This window comes from Macaca thibetana, chromosome 7 (genome assembly GCF_024542745.1).
Source record: "Macaca thibetana thibetana isolate TM-01 chromosome 7, ASM2454274v1, whole genome shotgun sequence".
Classification (NCBI taxonomy): Eukaryota; Metazoa; Chordata; class Mammalia; order Primates; family Cercopithecidae; genus Macaca; species Macaca thibetana.
The window spans coordinates 77347304-77366844 of record NC_065584.1 but is presented as its reverse complement, the minus strand read 5'-3'; the positions used below and the strand labels follow the sequence as shown (position 1 = coordinate 77366844).

General features: G+C 39.2%; 1 long non-coding RNA gene across 1 annotated transcript in view; it reads right to left on the bottom strand.

The window, feature by feature from the left end:
• Positions 1-19541, bottom strand: part of LOC126959000 (uncharacterized) — an 87751-nt gene that overhangs the window by 22549 nt on the left and 45661 nt on the right. The window contains exons 4-5 of the long non-coding RNA XR_007727427.1: positions 9835-9959; positions 3728-4157 (exon numbers count right to left, since the gene is read on the bottom strand). This is a non-coding gene — a long non-coding RNA (uncharacterized LOC126959000). The remainder of the gene's footprint in view (positions 1-3727; positions 4158-9834; positions 9960-19541) is intronic.

Below are 19541 nucleotides of genomic sequence, written 5' to 3'. Positions count from 1 at the left end.
GGTGGTGACAAAAATCTCTCAGCATTTGCTTGTCTGTAAAGGATTTTATTTCTCCTTCACTTACAAAGCTTAGTTTGGCTGGATGTGAAATTCTGGGTTGAAAATTCCTTTTTTTTTAAGAATGTTGAATATTGGCCCCTACTCTCTTCTGGAATGTAGGGTTTCTGCAGAGAGATCTGCTGTTAGTCTGATGGGTTTCCCATTGTAGGTAACCTGACCTTTTTCTCTGGGTGCCCTTAAAATTTTTTCCTTCATATCAGCCTTGGTGAATCTGATGATTATGTGTCTTGGGGTTGCTTTTCTCAAGAGGTATCTTTGTGGTGTTCTCTGTATTTCCTGAATTTGAATGTTGGCCTGTCTTGCTAGGTTGGGGAAGTTCTCCTGGATAACATCCTGAAGAGTGTTTTCCAACTTGGTTCCATTCTCCCCGTCACTTTCAGGTACACCAATCAAACATAGGTTTGGTCTTTTCACATAGTCCCATATTTCTTGGAGGCTCTTTTTGTTCCTTTTCATTCTTTTTTCTCTAATACTGTCTTCACGCTTTATTTCATTAAGTTGATCTTCAATCTCCGATGTCCTTTCTTCTGCTTGATCAATTTGGCTACTGATACTTGTGTATGCTTCACGAAGTTCTCATGCTGTGATCTTCAGTTCCATCAGGTCATGTATGGTCTTCTCTAAACTGGTTACTCTAGTTAGCAATTCCTCTAACCTTTTTTCAAGGTTCTTAGCTTCCTTGAGTTGGGTTAGAACATGCTCCATCAGCTCAGAGGAATTTGTTATTACCCACCTTCTGAAGCCTACTTCTGTCAATTCGTCAAACTCATTTTCCATCCCTTGCTGGAGAGGAGTTTTGATCCGTTGAAGGAGAAGAGGCCTTCTGGTTTTTGGAGTTTTCTGCCTTTTTGCACTGGTTTTTCTTCATCTTTGTGGATTTATCTACTTTTGGTCTTTGATGTTGGTGACCTTCGGATGGGGTCTCTGTGTGGACATCTTGTTTGTTGATGTCAATGCTACTCCTTTCTGTTTGTTAGTTTTCCTTCTATAAGTCAGGCCTCTCTGCTGCAGGCCTGCTGGAGGTCCACTCCACAACCTGTTTGCCTGGGGTATCACCAGTGGAGGCTGCTGAATAGCAAAGGCTGCTGCCTGTTCCTTCCTCTGAAGTTTTGTCTCAGAGGAGCATTTGCCAAATGCCAGCTGGAACTCTGCTGTATGAGGTGTCTGTTGACCCTGGCTTGGAGGTCTCTTCCAGTCAGGAGGCACAGCAGTCAGGGACCCACCTGAGGATGCAATCTGTCCCTTAGCAGAACTCGAGCGCTGTGCTGGGAGATCTGCTGCTGTCTTCAGAGTCACCAGGCAGGAACTTTTAAGTCTGCTGAAGCTGCGTCCACAGCCACCCCTTCCCCCAGGTGCTCTGTGCCAGGCAGATGAAAGTTTTATCTATAAGCCCCTGACTGGGGCTGCTGCCTTTCTTTCAGAGATGCCCTGCCCAGAGAGGAGGAATCTAGAGAGGCAATCTGGCTACAGTGGCTTTGCCAAGCTGCGGTGGGCTCCGCCCAGTTCAAACTTCCAGGTGGTTTGTCTACACAGTGAGTGGAAAACCGCCTACTCAAACCTCAGTAATGGCAGACACCCCTCCCCCAACCAAGCTCAAGTGTCCCAGATTGACTTCAGACTACTGTGCTGGCAGTGAGAATTTCAAGCCAGTGGATCTTAGCTTGCTGGCCTCCATGGGCTTCAGTCCCCTTTCCAGTGCAGTGAACAGATCTGTCTCGCTGGCATCACTGGGCTATGAAAACAAAAACAAAAACAAAAAACTCCTACAGCTAGCTCAGCGTCTGCCCAAATGGCCGCCCAGTTTTGTGCTTGAAATCCAGGGCCCTGGAGGCATAGACACTCGAGGGAATCTCCTGGTCTGTGGGTTGCAAAGATCATAGGAAAAGTGTGGTATCTGTGTAATAGCTACATCCCTCATGGCACAGTCCTTTATGGCTTCCCTTGGCTAGGGGAGGGAGTTCCTCAACGCCTTGCAGTTCCTGGGTGAGACGATGCACCACCCTGCTTTGGCCAGCCCTCCATGAGCTGTACCCACTGTCTAACCAGTGCCAATGAGATGAGCCAGGTACCTCAGTTAGAAATGCAAAAGTCACCCACCTTTTGCGTTGATCTCTCTGGGAGCTGCAGACTGGAGCTGTTTCCATTCGGCTATCTTCAATCCAGGATCCCAGTTTCATTCCTTTTTTTTTTTTTTTTTTTTTTTTTTTTTTGAGACAGAGTCTCGTCTGTCACCCAGGCTGGAGTGCAGTGGCACGATCTCAGCTCATTGCAACCTCCACCTCCTGGGTTCAAGCAATTCTCTGCCTCAGCCTCCTGAGCAGCAGGGATTACAGGTGTCTGCCACCACACCCAGCTAATTTTTGTATTTTTAGTAGAGACGAGGCTTCACCATCTTGGCCAGACTGGTCTTGAACTCCTGTCCTTGTGATACACCTTACTTGGCCTCCCAAAGTGCTGGGATTACAGGCGTGAGCCACTGTGCCTGGCCAATTTCATTCCTTTTTAAGGCTGAATAATATTCCATTGTATGTATAGAGCACGTATTGTTTACAATTCATCTGTCAATGGATATTTGTTTCATTTCCAACTTTGGCTATTGTGATAATGCTGCTATAAACCTGAGTGTACGAATATCTGTTTGTGCCTCTGCTTTCAATTCTCTTAGATATATACCCAGAAGTGAAACTGCTAGATCATAAAGTAATTCTGTTTAATTTTTTGCTGAATCATCATACTGTTTTCCACAGCAGCTGCACTATTTTACATTCCCACTAGCAATGCATTGGAATAACTTCAAGTAACTTCATAGCCATTCTCACTGACAGTTTTATTTTCTGTTTTTTAATAATAGCCATCCTAATGGGTATGTAGTTATTTTGATTTGCCTTTCCCTAATGATTAGTGACTTTGAGCATCTTTCTATGTGCATATTGGCCATTTGTATACCTTCTTTAGAGAAATCTCTATTCAACTCTTTGCCTATTTTTTAGTCAAGTTGCTTGGTTTTTTGTTGTTGATTTGTAGGAGTTATTTATGTATTTGGAATATTAATCCCTTATAAGGTATATAATCGGCAAATATTTTCTCCCATGCCATCAATTACCTCTTCACTCTGTTGATAGGGTCTTTTGATGCACAGATGTTCAAAGTATATTGTTTTAATTTAAAAAACTAAATTAAAATTAAAATTAGATTTTAAATTAAAAACAGAAAGTCCTTGAAAGAGCTGTCCGGCCAGGTGTGGCGGCTTATACCTGTAATCCTAGAACTTCGGTGGGGCCAACGCAGGAAGATTGCTTGAGCACAGGAGTTTGAGATCAGTTTGGGAAAAATAGTAAGACCCCATCTCTACAAAAAAAAAAAGCCAAAAAAAATTACCCAGGTGTGCTGGCGCATGCATCTAGTCCTAGCTACATGGGAGACATAGGGGGGAAGATGAAATAAGCCCAGGAATTTGACGTTCCAGTAAGCTATCATCACACTGCTGCACTCCAGCCTGGTGACAGAGCAAGGTGCTATCTCTAAAAATACAGAAAGAGCTGTCCTCAAACAAACACAAACCTTCAATGTGTAATTTAGTACTACCTTCATAAAGCATGTGTTGATTTTCTGTCACTGCTGTAATAAATTACCACAAATTTAGTGGCTTAAAACACTACAAACTTACGATCTTACAGTTCTGTAGGTCAGAGTTCTGAAATGCGTCCTTCAGGGTTAAAATTAAGGTGTCAGTGAGGCTGCATTTCTTCTGGAGGGTCTAGAGGAGAATATGTTTTCTTGCCTATTCCAGCTCCTAGAAACTAGCCATATTTCTTGGCTCATGGCCCCTTCTTCCATCTTCAAAGCCAGCAACTTTGCATTGCTCTCTGACCATTCTTCCACAGCCACACCTCCCTATGACTCTCACCTCAGAGGAAAGGTTCTTTTAAGAACTCATTTGATGAAGTTGGGGTTACTCAAATAGTCCAGGATGATCTCCCCATCTCCAGGTCCTCAACCTTTCTCACATCTGCAAAGTTCCTTTTGCCATATAAAGCAACATATTCACAGGTTCCAGAGATTCAAATGTGGATATCTTGGAGACTCCCTTTTTCTTTCTGTCACTAAGAGTAAAAAAAATATGAAGCATAAGTAAACCTGGAATTGGTGTTGTTATATGACTTTCTGAACACATTTTCTCTCTCTCATCTCAACTGAGCAGCATGGTAACTCTGCATCCTCTGGACTTGTGGATGCTAAGTGAATTTCTATAGACTCTCATGACCATCTGCTTTACTGACCAAGATATTTTATGAATTCACACTCTCTTTTCTGGTTTAGAATAATCAATATCAGAAACAGATGGGGTGAAATCTTCCGAATTTTTTCATAACTAAAGTTATCATAACTAAAGTTTGTCATAAGTGAAACAAAAGAACTTAGAAAAATCTAGAAAACTTGAAATGCTACCTCCAGATTAAGTTTTAGTATATACACTATAAATATATCAAGTATTCATGGAAAGTATGCTAATTACCTATATAAGTATGTAATAGATGTTCAACCAAAAGTAGACAGTGGGATTCTCCTTTAAGTATTAATACCCCAGAGATACCTGGCACTAGACAATGTAGACAGAACCATCATATGTAATTATGTAGGTTGTTTTCTGCACAAAATGCCTAAAATCCCTCTTCTGTTTCATCCCTAATCCATGCCCTCAGGACCATAGAGAAGACGACGTATTAGTCCGTTTTCATGCTGCTGATAAAGACATACCTGAGACTGGGCAATTAAAGAAAAAGAGGTTTAATTGGACTTGCAGTTCCACATGGCTAAGGAATCCTCACAATCATGGCAGAAAGCAAGGAGGAGCAAGTCATGTCTTACATGGATGGCAGCAGGCAAAGAGAGAGCTTGTGCAGGGAAACTCCCCCTAATAATACCATCAGATCTTGAGAGACTTAATTGCTATCATGAGAACAGCATGGGAAAGACCTGCCCCCATGATACAGTGACCTCCCACTGGGTCCCTCCCACAACACATGAGAATTATGGGGGTTACAAGATGAGATTTGGGTGGGGCACAGAGCCAAACCATATCAGATGGAGAACCATTTTCCTGGTTTTCACAAAGCTTTCATATAAGCTATTGGTGGCCTGACTTGGAGGACATTAGGTAAGAAGGAATAAACACCCTTAGCAGCTCCTTACTGGGACACACAGTTAACCATCTTCAGGACCCTAAGAGAGGCTCAACATACACTTTCCAAAGTATTCTAGTTCATGGCCAGAAGAGTATGGAGTAGCCAACAGTGATATATAACTCCTATCCCTAGATACATAGCTGAAATATTCTGTGCAGAGTCAAGCTCACAGTCTCCATATGTAGACATCAGTCTTTCATGGCCTACACCTTAGCTTCTATCATCCCATTCTATATCCATTTTGGCCAGGTCTACCATGAACTGTTCATTTAAATTCAATGGTCCGTTTACAAATTAATACAGATAGAGCACCAAATATAGCTGCTTTCTGAGAGGAAACAGCAGCTTATCTAAAATCAGCCCCAAAAGTGACAAGGGGATCCACCAAAGTAAACCCTACTTACATAAAGCCAATCATTTTTAAGCTTCTCATTTTATCAAAATATATTTGACTAATCTCAATGTCAGTCAGTTTAGAACTATAGGCTAGCCACTAAGTCTGGGGACATAGGTTAAGAAATGACTGATTAATAGCAAAATATATATAAAATAATATTATTGTGTTTCCAGACTTTATTGTTACCCTGTACACAAGCAGAGAGGTAGTGAGGTGGGGTGGGAGAGGAGACAGAGAGTTAGAGAGAGAGAAAGATGCATTAGAAACCACCCAGCATAACCTCATATACAAAGATAAAATTCATCATCATCAAAAGAATTCTGTGAGATGCTTTTTGTTAAGAGCCCACAATTTGCTTTTTCCCATGCAAAAATGCACTATTCAAACACTGACAAACAATATCTAAGAATCCCTAGTGGAGATAATGCTATACTATTGGCTTGTCATTCATTTTAAGGACTTTTTATTGTAGACTAGGAAAGAGCTGATAGAAATGATATGGTTCTGTAGAAATAAATATTTTAGTAAAATCACACACATTTCTACAGATCCATATACTGAATGTCTGTTTCTTTTAGAAAATCAAATACAAATCAATGTTGTTGGAAAGAAATGTATTGGAATTCCTTTTCAAAATCTTTCTTTTCCTTTTGTATACATCTTAGAAGAAATGAAATGCAATCCTTTACAGAGGCAGTGAAGTGAGAGCCTGTCTAATGAGTCTAGGATTTTGAGTAAGACTACACTGTAGCACAATATTCATGATGAACAAATAAAGATGCAGTTTGCAGTCTGCCTGGTTGAGATTTCCAGGCTCATGTGCAGCCTCTCCCCGATGTGTGTGGTCATATCTCTAAGCACAGCAGATTTCCTACCATGTCCTGAGTTTTCTGACCTTCAGTCCTTTGGAGAGACTCTTCCCACTGTCTGTAATCCCCTTTCCCCCTTATCAACCTGACAAACTCCCATTTATCAATTAAGGCCCAGCTGACATGCCACTTCTTATTGGTTTCCCTGACCTTTTTTCCACCTTTTCCCCTACTGTGACTGCAGAATTATTAACTTAGCGTTTGTGTTTCCAAGCACTAATATTACGTGTGCTTCTATTACAGCAACTATCACAACGCATTCTTACTTGTGAACATGTACATATGCCATCCACCTCTAGGCCGCCTAGCTTTTTCAGGAAACTTTATTCCTCATTTTTCCAGTACCCAGAAGCCAGCACATTACATGACATAGTTTGGTGAATAGAATTGAATAGAGGAAATGTATAATAAATGAACTTTCTTTTCCCTGAGATGATATCTGTCCCAGAGAATATAGAGATATCTTTACAAGACCAATAATGAGCTTAATGGTACTTAATATCAATTATGTTCAATCTTCAATTTCAGAAATAGCTTCAGTTAGGGTTTTTTTTTAACCAATAGCAGTTAAACGAAGATATTAAAGGAAATCTTATTGCAGCAATTGCTCAAGTTGAAACAGGTTTGAGAACAAATCCAATTTAAATACATGCCATTTACTTCTATTTACTTATAGGATGTTTAAAATGGAACACTTTGGGGCAGAATTATAAAAGTCTCCATCTTCAATTGTGAGTTGTGATGAAGTCTTTTTTACAGCTTTTCAAACATTATACTGTGGTTGGTTATTCAAAAGTTCAAATTATCACAAATTGTTCCACAGTCATAGATTCCTAACTATAACACTTATTTAAATGAACCTATCCTCTATGGAAAGCCCTGATTCCAAAGGATTAGCTGTTGACTTCCATAAAATGGCACAGATTAGGACAATTTTCCTAGGCCCTCTCTGTACAATTTCATGCTCTCGTAATGATGGCCAGCAACTCAGGGCACCAGTTAATGAAAAGAGGTGTATCTCCTCCAATTGGGGTTTTTTAAACACCTGTGGCTGCAAAGATTTTTTAAATTTTAATACCCAGCTAGTGACATTATGGAGAAATTAGCATTCTCATAACATTTTGATGAGTTTTGGTAGATCACAGGAATAAAACTAGTTTGGAGAGCCGCACCAAGAATATATATCAAGGACTTTTTTAATGTTCAGATGCTTTCTACTGAATTGTATCCCTAAAACTCTCCCATAAAGATCTCAATGATGCCAGACGCGGTGGTTCATGCCTGTAATCCCAGTATTTTGGAAGGATGAGGCAAGAGGATTGCTTGAGGCCGGGAGTGTGAGACCAGCCTGGTCAACATAATGAGACCTCGTCTCTACCAAAAACAAACAAACAAAAATTTAATTACCCAAGCCTGATGGCACGCACCTGTAGTCCCAGCTACTCAGGAGGCTGATGTGAGAAGATCACTTGAGTTCAGGAATTTGAGGCTACAGTGAGCAATGATCACACCACTGCACTCCAGCCTGGGTAACAGATTGAGAAGTTATCTATAATCAGAGACAAATAATAAATAAAAGGATCTCAATGGTGATGTTTCTAGGTGCTCTCTGAGTCCTTGCTGTGTTTAACACTTATTTCTTTGTGCCATTTGTTTTCTGAGAGCAAGTTCATCTTCTATTTACCCAAAAGATCTCAAAGCAGTGCCTATTATTTATGAGGTTGTCATGGCTGCTTTTCTACTGGAGTCAGTTTTTCTCTCACCTGAGTGGTTATGCAAGAATATTAGTCATTATTTGAATATCTTGGTCATATTTTCTTGCATTTATAGAATAACATATTCTGCTTTGGATCATTTGTAGCAGCAAACACAAAACCGGGTTTGATTTCAGAACAAATCCAATTGAGTTGTTCAGCTGATGGCATCTGGGGGAAAAGAAAAAAACTAGACTTGAAAACTGTCCCTCTGTTTTTAAGTTGTATAATCCCTTATCAAAGGAAATCTTAGATGTACGTGAAAACAAATATTTGTCTTAAAAAGCAGAGCATCTGTGATGGGAGAAGAAGTCAAGAGGCACCAGATACCATGATGATCCCACCTCATTCCCTCGCCTGCTGCTTGACCTCCTCTGAACACAGTATGAAAAACACTGTCCTATTGTCTGTAAGTTCTTTTTTTGTTTTTGTTTTTGTGACAGAGTCTCACTCTGTTGCCCAGGCTGGAGTGCAGTGGCACGATCTTGGCTCACTGCAACCTCCACCTCCCAGGTTCAAGCAATTCTCCTGCTTGAATGTCTGTAAGTTCAAGCAATTCTCCTGCCTCATGTCTGTAAGTTCTTGATTGAGAATTGAAGCATTCCAGTTTTGGTTCTCTATATTTGAGTATAGAGAACTTTCATCTCAAACAGCACTTCTTGTATAGAGACCAAGAGGAATGCATAAATGGACACATTCAAAGATGTATTGCTTTTATTTTCCATTATTTGAGTTCTTAAACAAAATGCTATTTTCCCTGATGAGTAGTTTCACTCTCTCCAGCAGTATGGGTCTTCTGAAATGCTTGCTCCCCTTTCCACGTTATGAAAAGAAAAGAACAGAGCAGGGCAAAGATTTCTGTGGTCAGAAGACCGGCATGGCAGTCCTGGTTTTGCTTTTATCACCAGGTGACCTTTACTGAACATTCACCTCCTGGTGTGTTAAATGAAACTAGCAATATTTACCTCACAGAGTTGACATTTGTATCTGATTAAATGAAATAACATAGAAAGGGCTACATAGAAGTCCATTTCTGCTGTCCACAGTGATCTTAGAGTTGGCTTTTGCTGCAGATATAAAAGATGCAAGACAATCCCTAACAGCCATTGTTTTTACCACCATGGACTGATTCTCTTTCTTTCTTTTTTTTTTTCTTCTTTTTTGAGATGGAGTCTCGCTGTGTCACACAGGCTGGAGTGCAGTGGCGTGATCTCAGCTCACTGCAGCCTCTGCCTCCCAGGTTCCAGCAATTCTTCGCCTCAGCCTCCTGAGTAGCTTGAATTACAGGTGCCCGCCACCATGCCCAGCTAATTCTCTTTCTTTTAAAAGACAAAATACCTAGCATTGTCCCTTCCTAATTTTCTGGATGAGGCAAGGGGTTGGCTTTCCTAAGAGCCCAGAGCTTGTCCAGGACCTCTAAAACTGTTTACCAAATGCACCCCGCCATGTGCCTGAAGTCAAATTGTGAAGTGGCATTGGTCGCTCAAGTGTCCCATCATCCTTAGGACATTTATCCAACTTCAAATAGCCACCTCCTTTTCCCAACACATACACACAGGAAAGCTTACCTATGTTTCATCTCATCTCCTCAGGAGCCCTCTTAGCACAGCTGGCAGGGCGTGAGTCTCATAATCTGAAGGTCCTGATCTCATCTCCTCAGGGTACACTTAAGTTGTCTAAATTAATGAAGAACCTGTGGGTTAAAAAGTGGTTCACGTATACATTTCACTACTGACCTCTTATCATTCCTATCTTCAGATCAACCTTCCTCATCGTTATCCTTATCTACTCAAAAGCCTTCCATTTCCTCCTGTTTTAATTCTAATTATATTGCCCTTGAGATCCTGGCACAATCCTAATCATTCAGTTATTTTCCACTGCTCCTGTTGGGTTCCTGCCATTCAAGTCTTCAACTACCAATGTGACAAGGTCCTGGGATGATCTCTCTGCTTCTATCCACTCCCTAAAATCATTCCCTCCCTCAAGGCCTGATCCTCAGACTCTGAAACCTTCCTCCTACTCCAGGCCTGCCAGACCTCTCCTCCCCCAACTTTCTACAACTCTTGGAAATGAGAACACATAGTTTAGTTATTAATTAACTACTGCCTTATCTTTATTGTTTTGTTTTAGTGTCTCTTATCTGCCTTCTTTCTCCATTTACATTTTAAACCCTTTAAGACAGGAGTAATCCATGTTTGTGTCTCTCATCCTTCCTAGCACATGGTAGAAAATGTTGGTGTTGTGTGTGGCTTACCTTGCCTGGTATTTCATTGTAAAGGTCATGGTAACCACACCAGTGGAGGAAATTGCAAGCCAGGAAGAATGCTTGGGGGAAAGATGAGTTGGCCCTCAGCATTCTCCATGCATGCTATGTTCCCTTCTTTCCACATAGAGATCAGACCTGGACACAAGTTCACATTTTTTGGCTCTAAGAATCACTATGAATTAATTCACTGCTACGTCTCACTGGAAGTTCCCTGGAAGAGGTAAGATTAGCTTGATTGATATACAATAGAGACTCAGCTATCTAGAATACATGGGTAACAAATGAGACTGCATAGTTACATTTCCAGGTAAACAACAATTTACTCCTAAATTTAAAGCATCATCACCTTTTGTGTTTTAACCATTTGAGGAAATGTGTGCTACATTCTAAAATGTGCAATATATTTCCCTGTTTTCTTAAACAGGCTAACATCAGTTTGATTTAATAACAGAACAAAAGTTCTCAAATTTTTCTAGACAACCTCTCCTACCAGCAGAAAATGGTAAACATCTGTCTCCAAGAGAATAGTCACAAAATGCCCCACTTTTATCTTAAAATATCATCTAAATTTTGTATTTAATACTAGATCTTTGTTTGTTGAAGAGTGAAGTCAATAATTTAAATCAATGGTTCCTTAATATTGGTTCAAAGTGAAACTTTGCCACATGACCTCTTTTAGGAGGTTTACATCCCTCCTATTTAGTTAGTATTTTTAAAAGCCTTCCTTTATCAAATGATGTTAACAGATGCCCTTAATTGGAAAAAAAAAAAAAAGAGTTCCTCCCCTTTTAGTTTACTAGTATTTAAAAGAAAGAAGAAACCAGGACCTGCTATTCCAGTTTATAATAAAGCTGGGAAAAAAAGACATTTCAGAAAGGTGTTCACATGAGTCCCATATTTTCTATACCCCTAGCATGCTGCCTTATGTCCCAAGAGTATGCATCTGTATGAACCTGAGCTTTGGGGTTTGCTCTCAGGACCTCCAGAAGTAGGTGGGTTCCCGGCTCTACACTGAAAATCCCAAACCGTGATACTTGGCAGGTTTGCCCACTGGCCATCAAGTCATAGGCTGTCTGTATTTCCTTTCGTATGCATGCTGGAACAGACTTTATCTCACTTTTACATTTTTATGATGAGGAAATCAGCCTAGCTGATTATAATACGTTATCAGCCTAGCTGATTACGTTATATTGAATGTAAGTGTTAGAATAAGTATACCTGAGTGTCTGAAGAATTCTCCTAGGAATAAATATAACAGCTAGTGTGTGAACATCATATCTATTTGGGCCGCTCGTTATAGCTATAGTCCTCTCTTCTGTATTCTTGGCTACACTACAGATTAGTAAGGTTCCTGGCAGCTAAATTTTGACTCGATGAATTATTACTGAACTTAAGCAATAGTATAAACAACAAATTTCCCACTTGAATTAAGAAATACTACTTAATAGGAAAAAGCTCTGAAAAAATAATCAGCCCCAAAACTCAGTGGCATGCAACAATAAACATCTAGTCCAATGCTCATAGATCTGCAACTCAGCTAGGATTCAACTCATCTAAGCTAGGCTTAGTAGGCAACTTTGCTTCAGACTGAGGGTCTGACTGGGCATGACTCTGCTGCAGACTGGGCTCAGGTCTGTTCCATGTGTGTTCATTCTGAGATCCAGGCGGAAAGGGTAACAGGTACCTGGAGAAGCTCTTCTCATGGTGATGTCCACTACTTAAGCACATTTCTTAATGTGCAAGCCCATCTACTTAAGCACATTTCAGTCCTCCACTAAGGCATGTCTGCTAACATCCCATTGGCCAAAGCAAGTCACATGCCAAAACCCCAAAGTCAAAGGATAGGAAAGTATTCTTCACCCACCATGAGGCCATGGCAAAGGTATGGATGTATAATCTCCCTACAGGAGAGTGAAGAATAGTGAGAAATTCAATCTATCACAGGCTGGATAACTTCTGACTACAGCCACTAATCATAACGGACTTTCTAGAAAAAAGAAGAAACAAGTTTTAAGGCAATTTCTGAAAGTGGAAGGGAGATACCTATTGGATATAAAGTGAAAGCTTTCAATTATGATTTGTTGAATAAAAGACATTATGAAAGAAACAGAAAGTCATGCTTCCTAATGTGGCAGTTGCATTAGGATGCGTGTAAAACTGAGTTTGCTATAGGCTGGTTTTATAAGTGATAATTGATTGCAAATTATATTGACAGTTATTGAACATAATTATTCACCACAGGAACCATCCTTAATCAATTAATCAGGGCACAATTCAACTTCTTGCATGTGGGAACAACCAATTTTTTTTTTTTTTTTTTTGCTTTTTTTTCTTTACCTACTTTGTTTGCTGTTGTTGAAACATTTTAACAAATTAATTAGATGCTAATTCTTAGCAATAAATGAAACCCTTAAGGTGCTCAAATTGTAAACCCCACAATAAATCCTGTTTATTCTCAAAGATGTGCCTCAGATTCTGAATGAACACAGATCTCTTCCAGGGGTTGCATTCAAGGGATGGGTCCAAGGTTCTCATTGCCATCAGCCAGGAGAGATATCCCCAAGGACATACTACAGGTCTATCTGTTTTATTCCAATTTTAATCAAATACTTAAATAAACACACTGAAACCAGGCTTTCTGAGTTTTCAGCTGGCTCCAAGATAGAAAGGATGGGTAGCATATTAGACACAGACTTAAACTTCTGAACAGGCAGAATGATACACAGACGCTTACAAGATAAAACTCAATAGGGAGAAAAGTAATGCCATGTTTTCAGTAGTGTTGCAAAGTCAAAGCCTCCAAACAGGATGGAGGAGATAAAAAGAGAGCCACTCACATTAAAAAAAAAAATCTAGCTGTTTCAGTTAACATCAAATAATAGAAATCAGCAGGGAAATGTAACTTCAAAAGCACTGTTGAATACGTGGGCTAAATGCATATCAATAGCGCCCAAAATAAGAAATATAATAGTCTCATTGTCTTCTGACCTGGTCAGACTCCAGGGAGAGTATCAGATTTAGTTACCAGTGTTATTGTTTACAAAGGAAATGAAAATACAGAAGTGGATATACAGGGGGCTGAGATTAGGGTAGAGAAGAGTTTCAACACCAGATTAGATGAAGAATGATGGGAGAAAAAGAAGACACACTGCATGAGCAAGGGAGAAGTCAGGTGAGACACGAGAGGTGTCTCTAAATAGTTATAGCCTTGGTCTGACGGAGAGGGATGAAATTAGATTCTGAGCGGCAATCTCGAAAATCTGAGAAAGTCTTCATTGACAAAACCTTCAGGAAGGCAGCTTTCAGCTCAATATGAATCTTAGACGTCTCCTACCAATCTCTTTGTCTCATGGAAGTGGCCCTCTTTTATAAGCACCCTGTGACCTAAGGCCCATGTCAGCCCCACAAGTCTCAAGATTCTGTACAGGAAGAACAGATGTGTCAAATTTGTTATTACACTGAATTTTTAAAGTTCTTTCCTCTATTGAAAAATCAAGTACATCTTTGCAAAATAAAAATAGAATTTTATTATAGCAGTACAAACATTTTATGCTATTCTTTATAGTTTCAAAACTATGAATATCCAATCAAACTTCATAATTGCTTTCATAAATGCCTAATTAAACTATAAATATTATTAAATATATCCATGTACAATAAGAAATGGAAACATCTGGATGAAAAATGAAAATTTAGACAAGCAGCTGGATATTTTACCTACACAATGCTAGACACCAAGATATTCAGAAACATCAAATGGCTGATAGAATTTTGGCATTTCATCTGGATATTCAACTCTATCTTCAGCTTTATTTCAAATTACTTCTTAGAGTCTCAGCTTCTCTATTTTTTAATGGGAATATTTTATACACTCCTCCTACTGAATAGCATTATCCAGTCACAGATAAAACACTGTTTCTCTTCCTCTGCCAGCTCCCCCTACTCTGATCCCACCCCCCCCTTCACTTTACTATTCTACAGGAATACCAGAAATGCAGGAAGAATCAGGACAGGGGCTTTGGGGATCCTCCCCTCTTGCAGCCTCCTCTTACAGGCCATGTTGACTGTCAGAAAGTCCAACATGACTCTCCAATCTGGCTTTGGATGTTCCTCAACCCCTCACCACGTTGGCCCTCACTCTGTGTTTCCATCTTAAATACCAGTGATTCATTTCCAATTCCATATCCTCTCTCACCTCAGTTTCCAAGGCACCATCTCCTTTGATATGCCTGATGGCCCATGCCTTCATGATGCCCACAGTCAAAACAATATGATGAAAATAGTAATTCCAACTTAATGAGCACTACATTACATTCAAACATTGCTGTAAGTGGTCGACATGAATTAACTCATTTAATCTTCACAACTCTCCTACAAGCAGGTACTGTTAACATGTCCGTTTTGCATACATGGAAATTGAGGCAAGGTATTTGATAACTTACCCAAATTCTCATAGCAGCCCAGACCTCCAGTACAAATTCTGGTTTTCTCACTTTGGAGCTTCTCTCTTAGCCACTATATTATACTGCCTATCCGGTCAGTCTACTCTAATTTGTAAACTTTTTGCCAAAATTAAAGTGTTCTCAAACTCAAAGAATATGGTTGTAATGGAATATTCCCATGTTTCAAGCAGTATCTGAAACTCTATCTCTTTCTAGAAGCCTACATGTATTTGGTACACGAAAGATGACATTTTTTTCCTAAGAAATTCCAACAACTGCCTTCCAAGGATAAAAATACTTGTCCCTTATTTGTTCTCCTTGCTTTCAGAACAATAAAAATGCAGCAGGTAATCTTGTACCATTTAAAAATTTTACTTGTTTTATTCACATGGTTAATTCGCATGAATAAAATATCTCAGTTAGTCAGTCATTCATTTAACAAGTATTTACCAAACTGTTCTGGGCACTGAGAGGACAAAAATCTCTACCCTCACGGAGCTGGCATTCTGGTAGGGAAGACATAATAAGCAAGATAAATATATAAATGATACAGTATGTTAAGTGATGACACATGCGAATGAGAATATAAAGCAAAGAAAGAAGAGATGCAATGCCAGAGAGGGACTGAAATTTTAGATGCCAAATCCAGGGACAGCATCGCAGAGAACATGACTTTTGAGTGAGACCTGTAGGAGGGAGGGCCTGGCCATGAAGCTGTGGAGGAGAGGAGCATTCAAGGCAGAAGGGACAGCCTGCATTTGGAATGGGCCTGGCACATTCCACAAACACCAGGAAGTCAGTGTGGGCAGAAAAGAGAAAATGAGGCAGGGTGGGGATGGAGATGAAGGCGAGAAGGATGGAAACAGAAAATAAAACATAAAGGCTAGGGAGAAAATAGGGAGGGGGATCTAGAACATGAAGAATGTTTTAGGCCATTCTAAAGAGTTTGGCTTTCAAGAGAGGGCTGGGAAGCTACTGGAGGGTTTTGATTCTGGGAGTGGCAAGATCTGACTTACGCTTGAACAGGATCCTCTGACCAATGTTGAAAACAGACAGCAGCAGAGCAGGAGATGGAGAAAAGGGGCCAGGGGAGGAGGTTAGCACAATGATTCAGGTGAAAGATGGGGGTAACCTGGGCTAGGTGGTAGCAATAGGGGAGATAAGAATTGATAGAATTCTATTTTGAAGATAGAACTGATAGAATTTGCTGACAGATGTGGGATATGGAAGAAAAAGTGGAGTCAAGAAAGACAATGAGATTTTTGGTCTGAACAAATAGAAGAGGGTTGATTAAAAACTCCTTGGAGAGAGAATCAGCCACATGTGTTCGCTTAATACATAATGAATATAAATTTTAAAATAGTAAAATGAATTGAAATTCCTCCAGAAACTGTTAAGTATGTGTAAAGTAAAAGTAGAATAATATGAAGTTGTGTTATTAAAATATAGGATTCTTCTCCATTTAAATATGACATTGAGGGTCCTGTGTACCCAGTAAATAAAAAGAAAGGCTTAATCTTTTCCACAGTGCTGTTCAGATAGCAGATACTGAACACAGCATTAAATATTTGCCAGAAAATCTGATAGTCAGATTTTGATATTTATTAAAGACTTTCCATATTGAGTTTAATTAAGGATTTGATTATGAATTCTACCTTGAAGGCATGATTACTACTTATCTCTTCACTCTTGGGCCAACGAGAATTACAGATGCTGAATCTCTCTCCATTGCATCCATGAAATAGTCATTAGTTTGAAAAGACATCTCTTTTCTCAGTGCTGAAAACTGCCTAGAGAAATTGAACTCATTCAGCTTTTATGGTACTCTCGTAAGGAATACTGGATGTATTTTTAATACCAGAGCCAAGAAAATAAATGAATCATCCCAACTAATTTCCTGATAAATACACAATTGTCTTTTATTCCCCTTTTATTATCACATATTAGTTTTTTATTCCTGTTAATACTGTGAAATATGGCAGGGAAATAATGCTACTTTTTAGAGAGTATGTATAAAATTCACCACTCTCTTTCATTACATAACTTGGCATCTTCTGTTCCTAGCTTTCCCATTTCCAACGTGTCAATGGAAAAACCTCACCATGGATGGAGAGACTCACTCTTTAAGGAACCTTATTATTAGCTAAATATCTTGGTATCGTAAAAAACTGAAGGGTTTTGGCAGCCCATTTTAGCTCTTGGAAACTTTTGAAATGCACTATTAAATGTCTGAAGAGTCATATGGCTATTCAGCAAAGAAGGAACTTCTGGGACATAGGTGGTGTCCCTTCCCTAATGGGATCCAGTCAAAAGGCTAGAATATCATAAACTGGCAACCAATGGCAGACAATCTCTCAAAAAGTAAAGGTTCACTGCCAGAAGATAAAGTATGCATCCCCATCACTCAGATTGCCAACTATTTCTCGGGGTTTGATTCCCCGGCCTGGGACTCTGCCTTTGATTCCCCAGTCTGGGACTCTGCCTGAGGAGGTGGCATGGGGTGGGGTCCCTTCTCAGTGACCTAGGGCTCTGGTTTTCTTTCTAGCTCCCCACTCCCTCTTCCCCAGCCCAAAGAAAGCCTTTATTTTCCCCCTTTGTCATGGGAGTATGGGTGAGTGGGGAAGCACAGAGTCTGGCTTCATAAATATCTTTCATATCCATCATTTATACAGTGGTTTGGTTGTGAGTTAATTTGGCTTCCATGTGGCCTCCCCAGCTGTAATTTATCTCTATTCCTTCTCTAGCAAATCAAGCAACTGTACAACTTCTCACTTGATTCATCCATCACCAGTGTCAAAATATAACATAAAAGTTTTTCTTTCTAGTTAAAATATAAAAATATGAAAGGAAGTCTATTTTCTCCGATCTTTCTCTAACATGATTCTTGATCCTGTCAGAATCTTCAGGTTCTCTCTTCTCTTCTCTATACTTGTCCATGGGTTAAGTGTCATTTATTAGTGATATATCCCCTTGGTTTTAGAAAATGTCATGACTGTAACCATAGGTAACCTGTTTCTCCAGAACTATAGCCTAGTTTTAATCTTCACTCCTTTCTCAGTAATCCTGCTGGGAGCTATCACATATTCAGATAGCTTTTGCAATCTCTACATTGCAGTTGGTTTCTATAACATTCCTTTCAAAAAGACAGCCTCATCATAATACTGAAAATAACTATGTTTTCAGATGTTTCTCTAATTGTCTTACACATAATAATAAATATAATTATAAAAAGAAGAAACTGCAGTGTATCCATTTTGGGTATTAAAATTAGTTGAATCACTTTTCCTGCTAATATTCTTCTATGAGAATTACATTCAGAACTTACAAACTGCAAATGTTTATTTTTATTGAAGAAAGGTAGCTTGCTAAACTTATTTAATATCAGGAATAAATATGAATTTGTGAGAGAGAGAACTGATTTAGTGCCAATCATGTATCATTGTTTCAAAGATCAACTAGAGAGCTTTATCCAAAACAAATTTACATAAAGTAAAAACTTCTTCTCTCTCTCTCTCTTTGTAGCTCATAGACAAATATTTAAACATAAATATGCAAACCAAGGGATCCACCTTCTTCTGGGTAAAAATGGATGAGGAAAAAGTATTGAGAATAAGAGATATCCTATGTTAGGTGCCAAATGTTTGGGAGCAACATTAAAAAGTGTAGATTACAAGAGTTTTAAAGAAGAGATCATTCTGGGCTAAGATTATCCACGAATTTTTCAAGAAGGAGGCAGAATATGAGGTGGGTCTTTAGGACAGGTAAGATTTAGATAACTGTAGAGGAACTGGGAGGCATTTTTCAATGGGAAGAGTGACATTAGCATAGTGAGCATACTGAGATGGTTGTGAAAAATAAAAGGCAAATTCATCTAGTTAGAATTGATAACATAAGCAATCACGAAAGATCATACTAGAAGACAGATTGAGAGCAGACCTGGAGGACCTTAGATGGCCAAAAAATGTGAACTTTCAAGGATACTACCCAGAAAGTGAAAAGAAAACCCACAGAATAGAAGAAAATATTTGCAAATCATATATCTGATAAGGATCTGATATCAAGAATATATAGAGAACACTAAAAAAATCAGTAATAAGGGAAATAGCCCAATTAAATTGGGAGGAAGAAGTATTTGAATAGACATTTCCCCAAATAATAAATACAAAGGACCAATAGGCACATGAAAAGATGTGCAGTATCATTAGTTACCAGGGAAATGCAAAACAAAGCCACAATGAAACTTTACACCTACTAGGATGGCTATGATGAAAAAGGCAGATAATAACAAGTGTCGGCAAAGATGTGGAGAAATCAGAACCATCATACATTGCTGTAAAATGTAAAATGATATTCCAATCTGGAAAACATTTTGGCAGTCCTCAAAAACTCAAAATAAAAGGGCCTCATGAACTTACATTTATGTTACCAGACAACTCAGTAATTCCATACCTAGGTATATGCCCAAGAAAAATAAAAACAAATGTTCACACAAAACAACTTGTATACAAATGTGCATAGAAGCATTATTCTTAATAGTCAAAAGGCAGAAACAACCCAAGTGTCCACC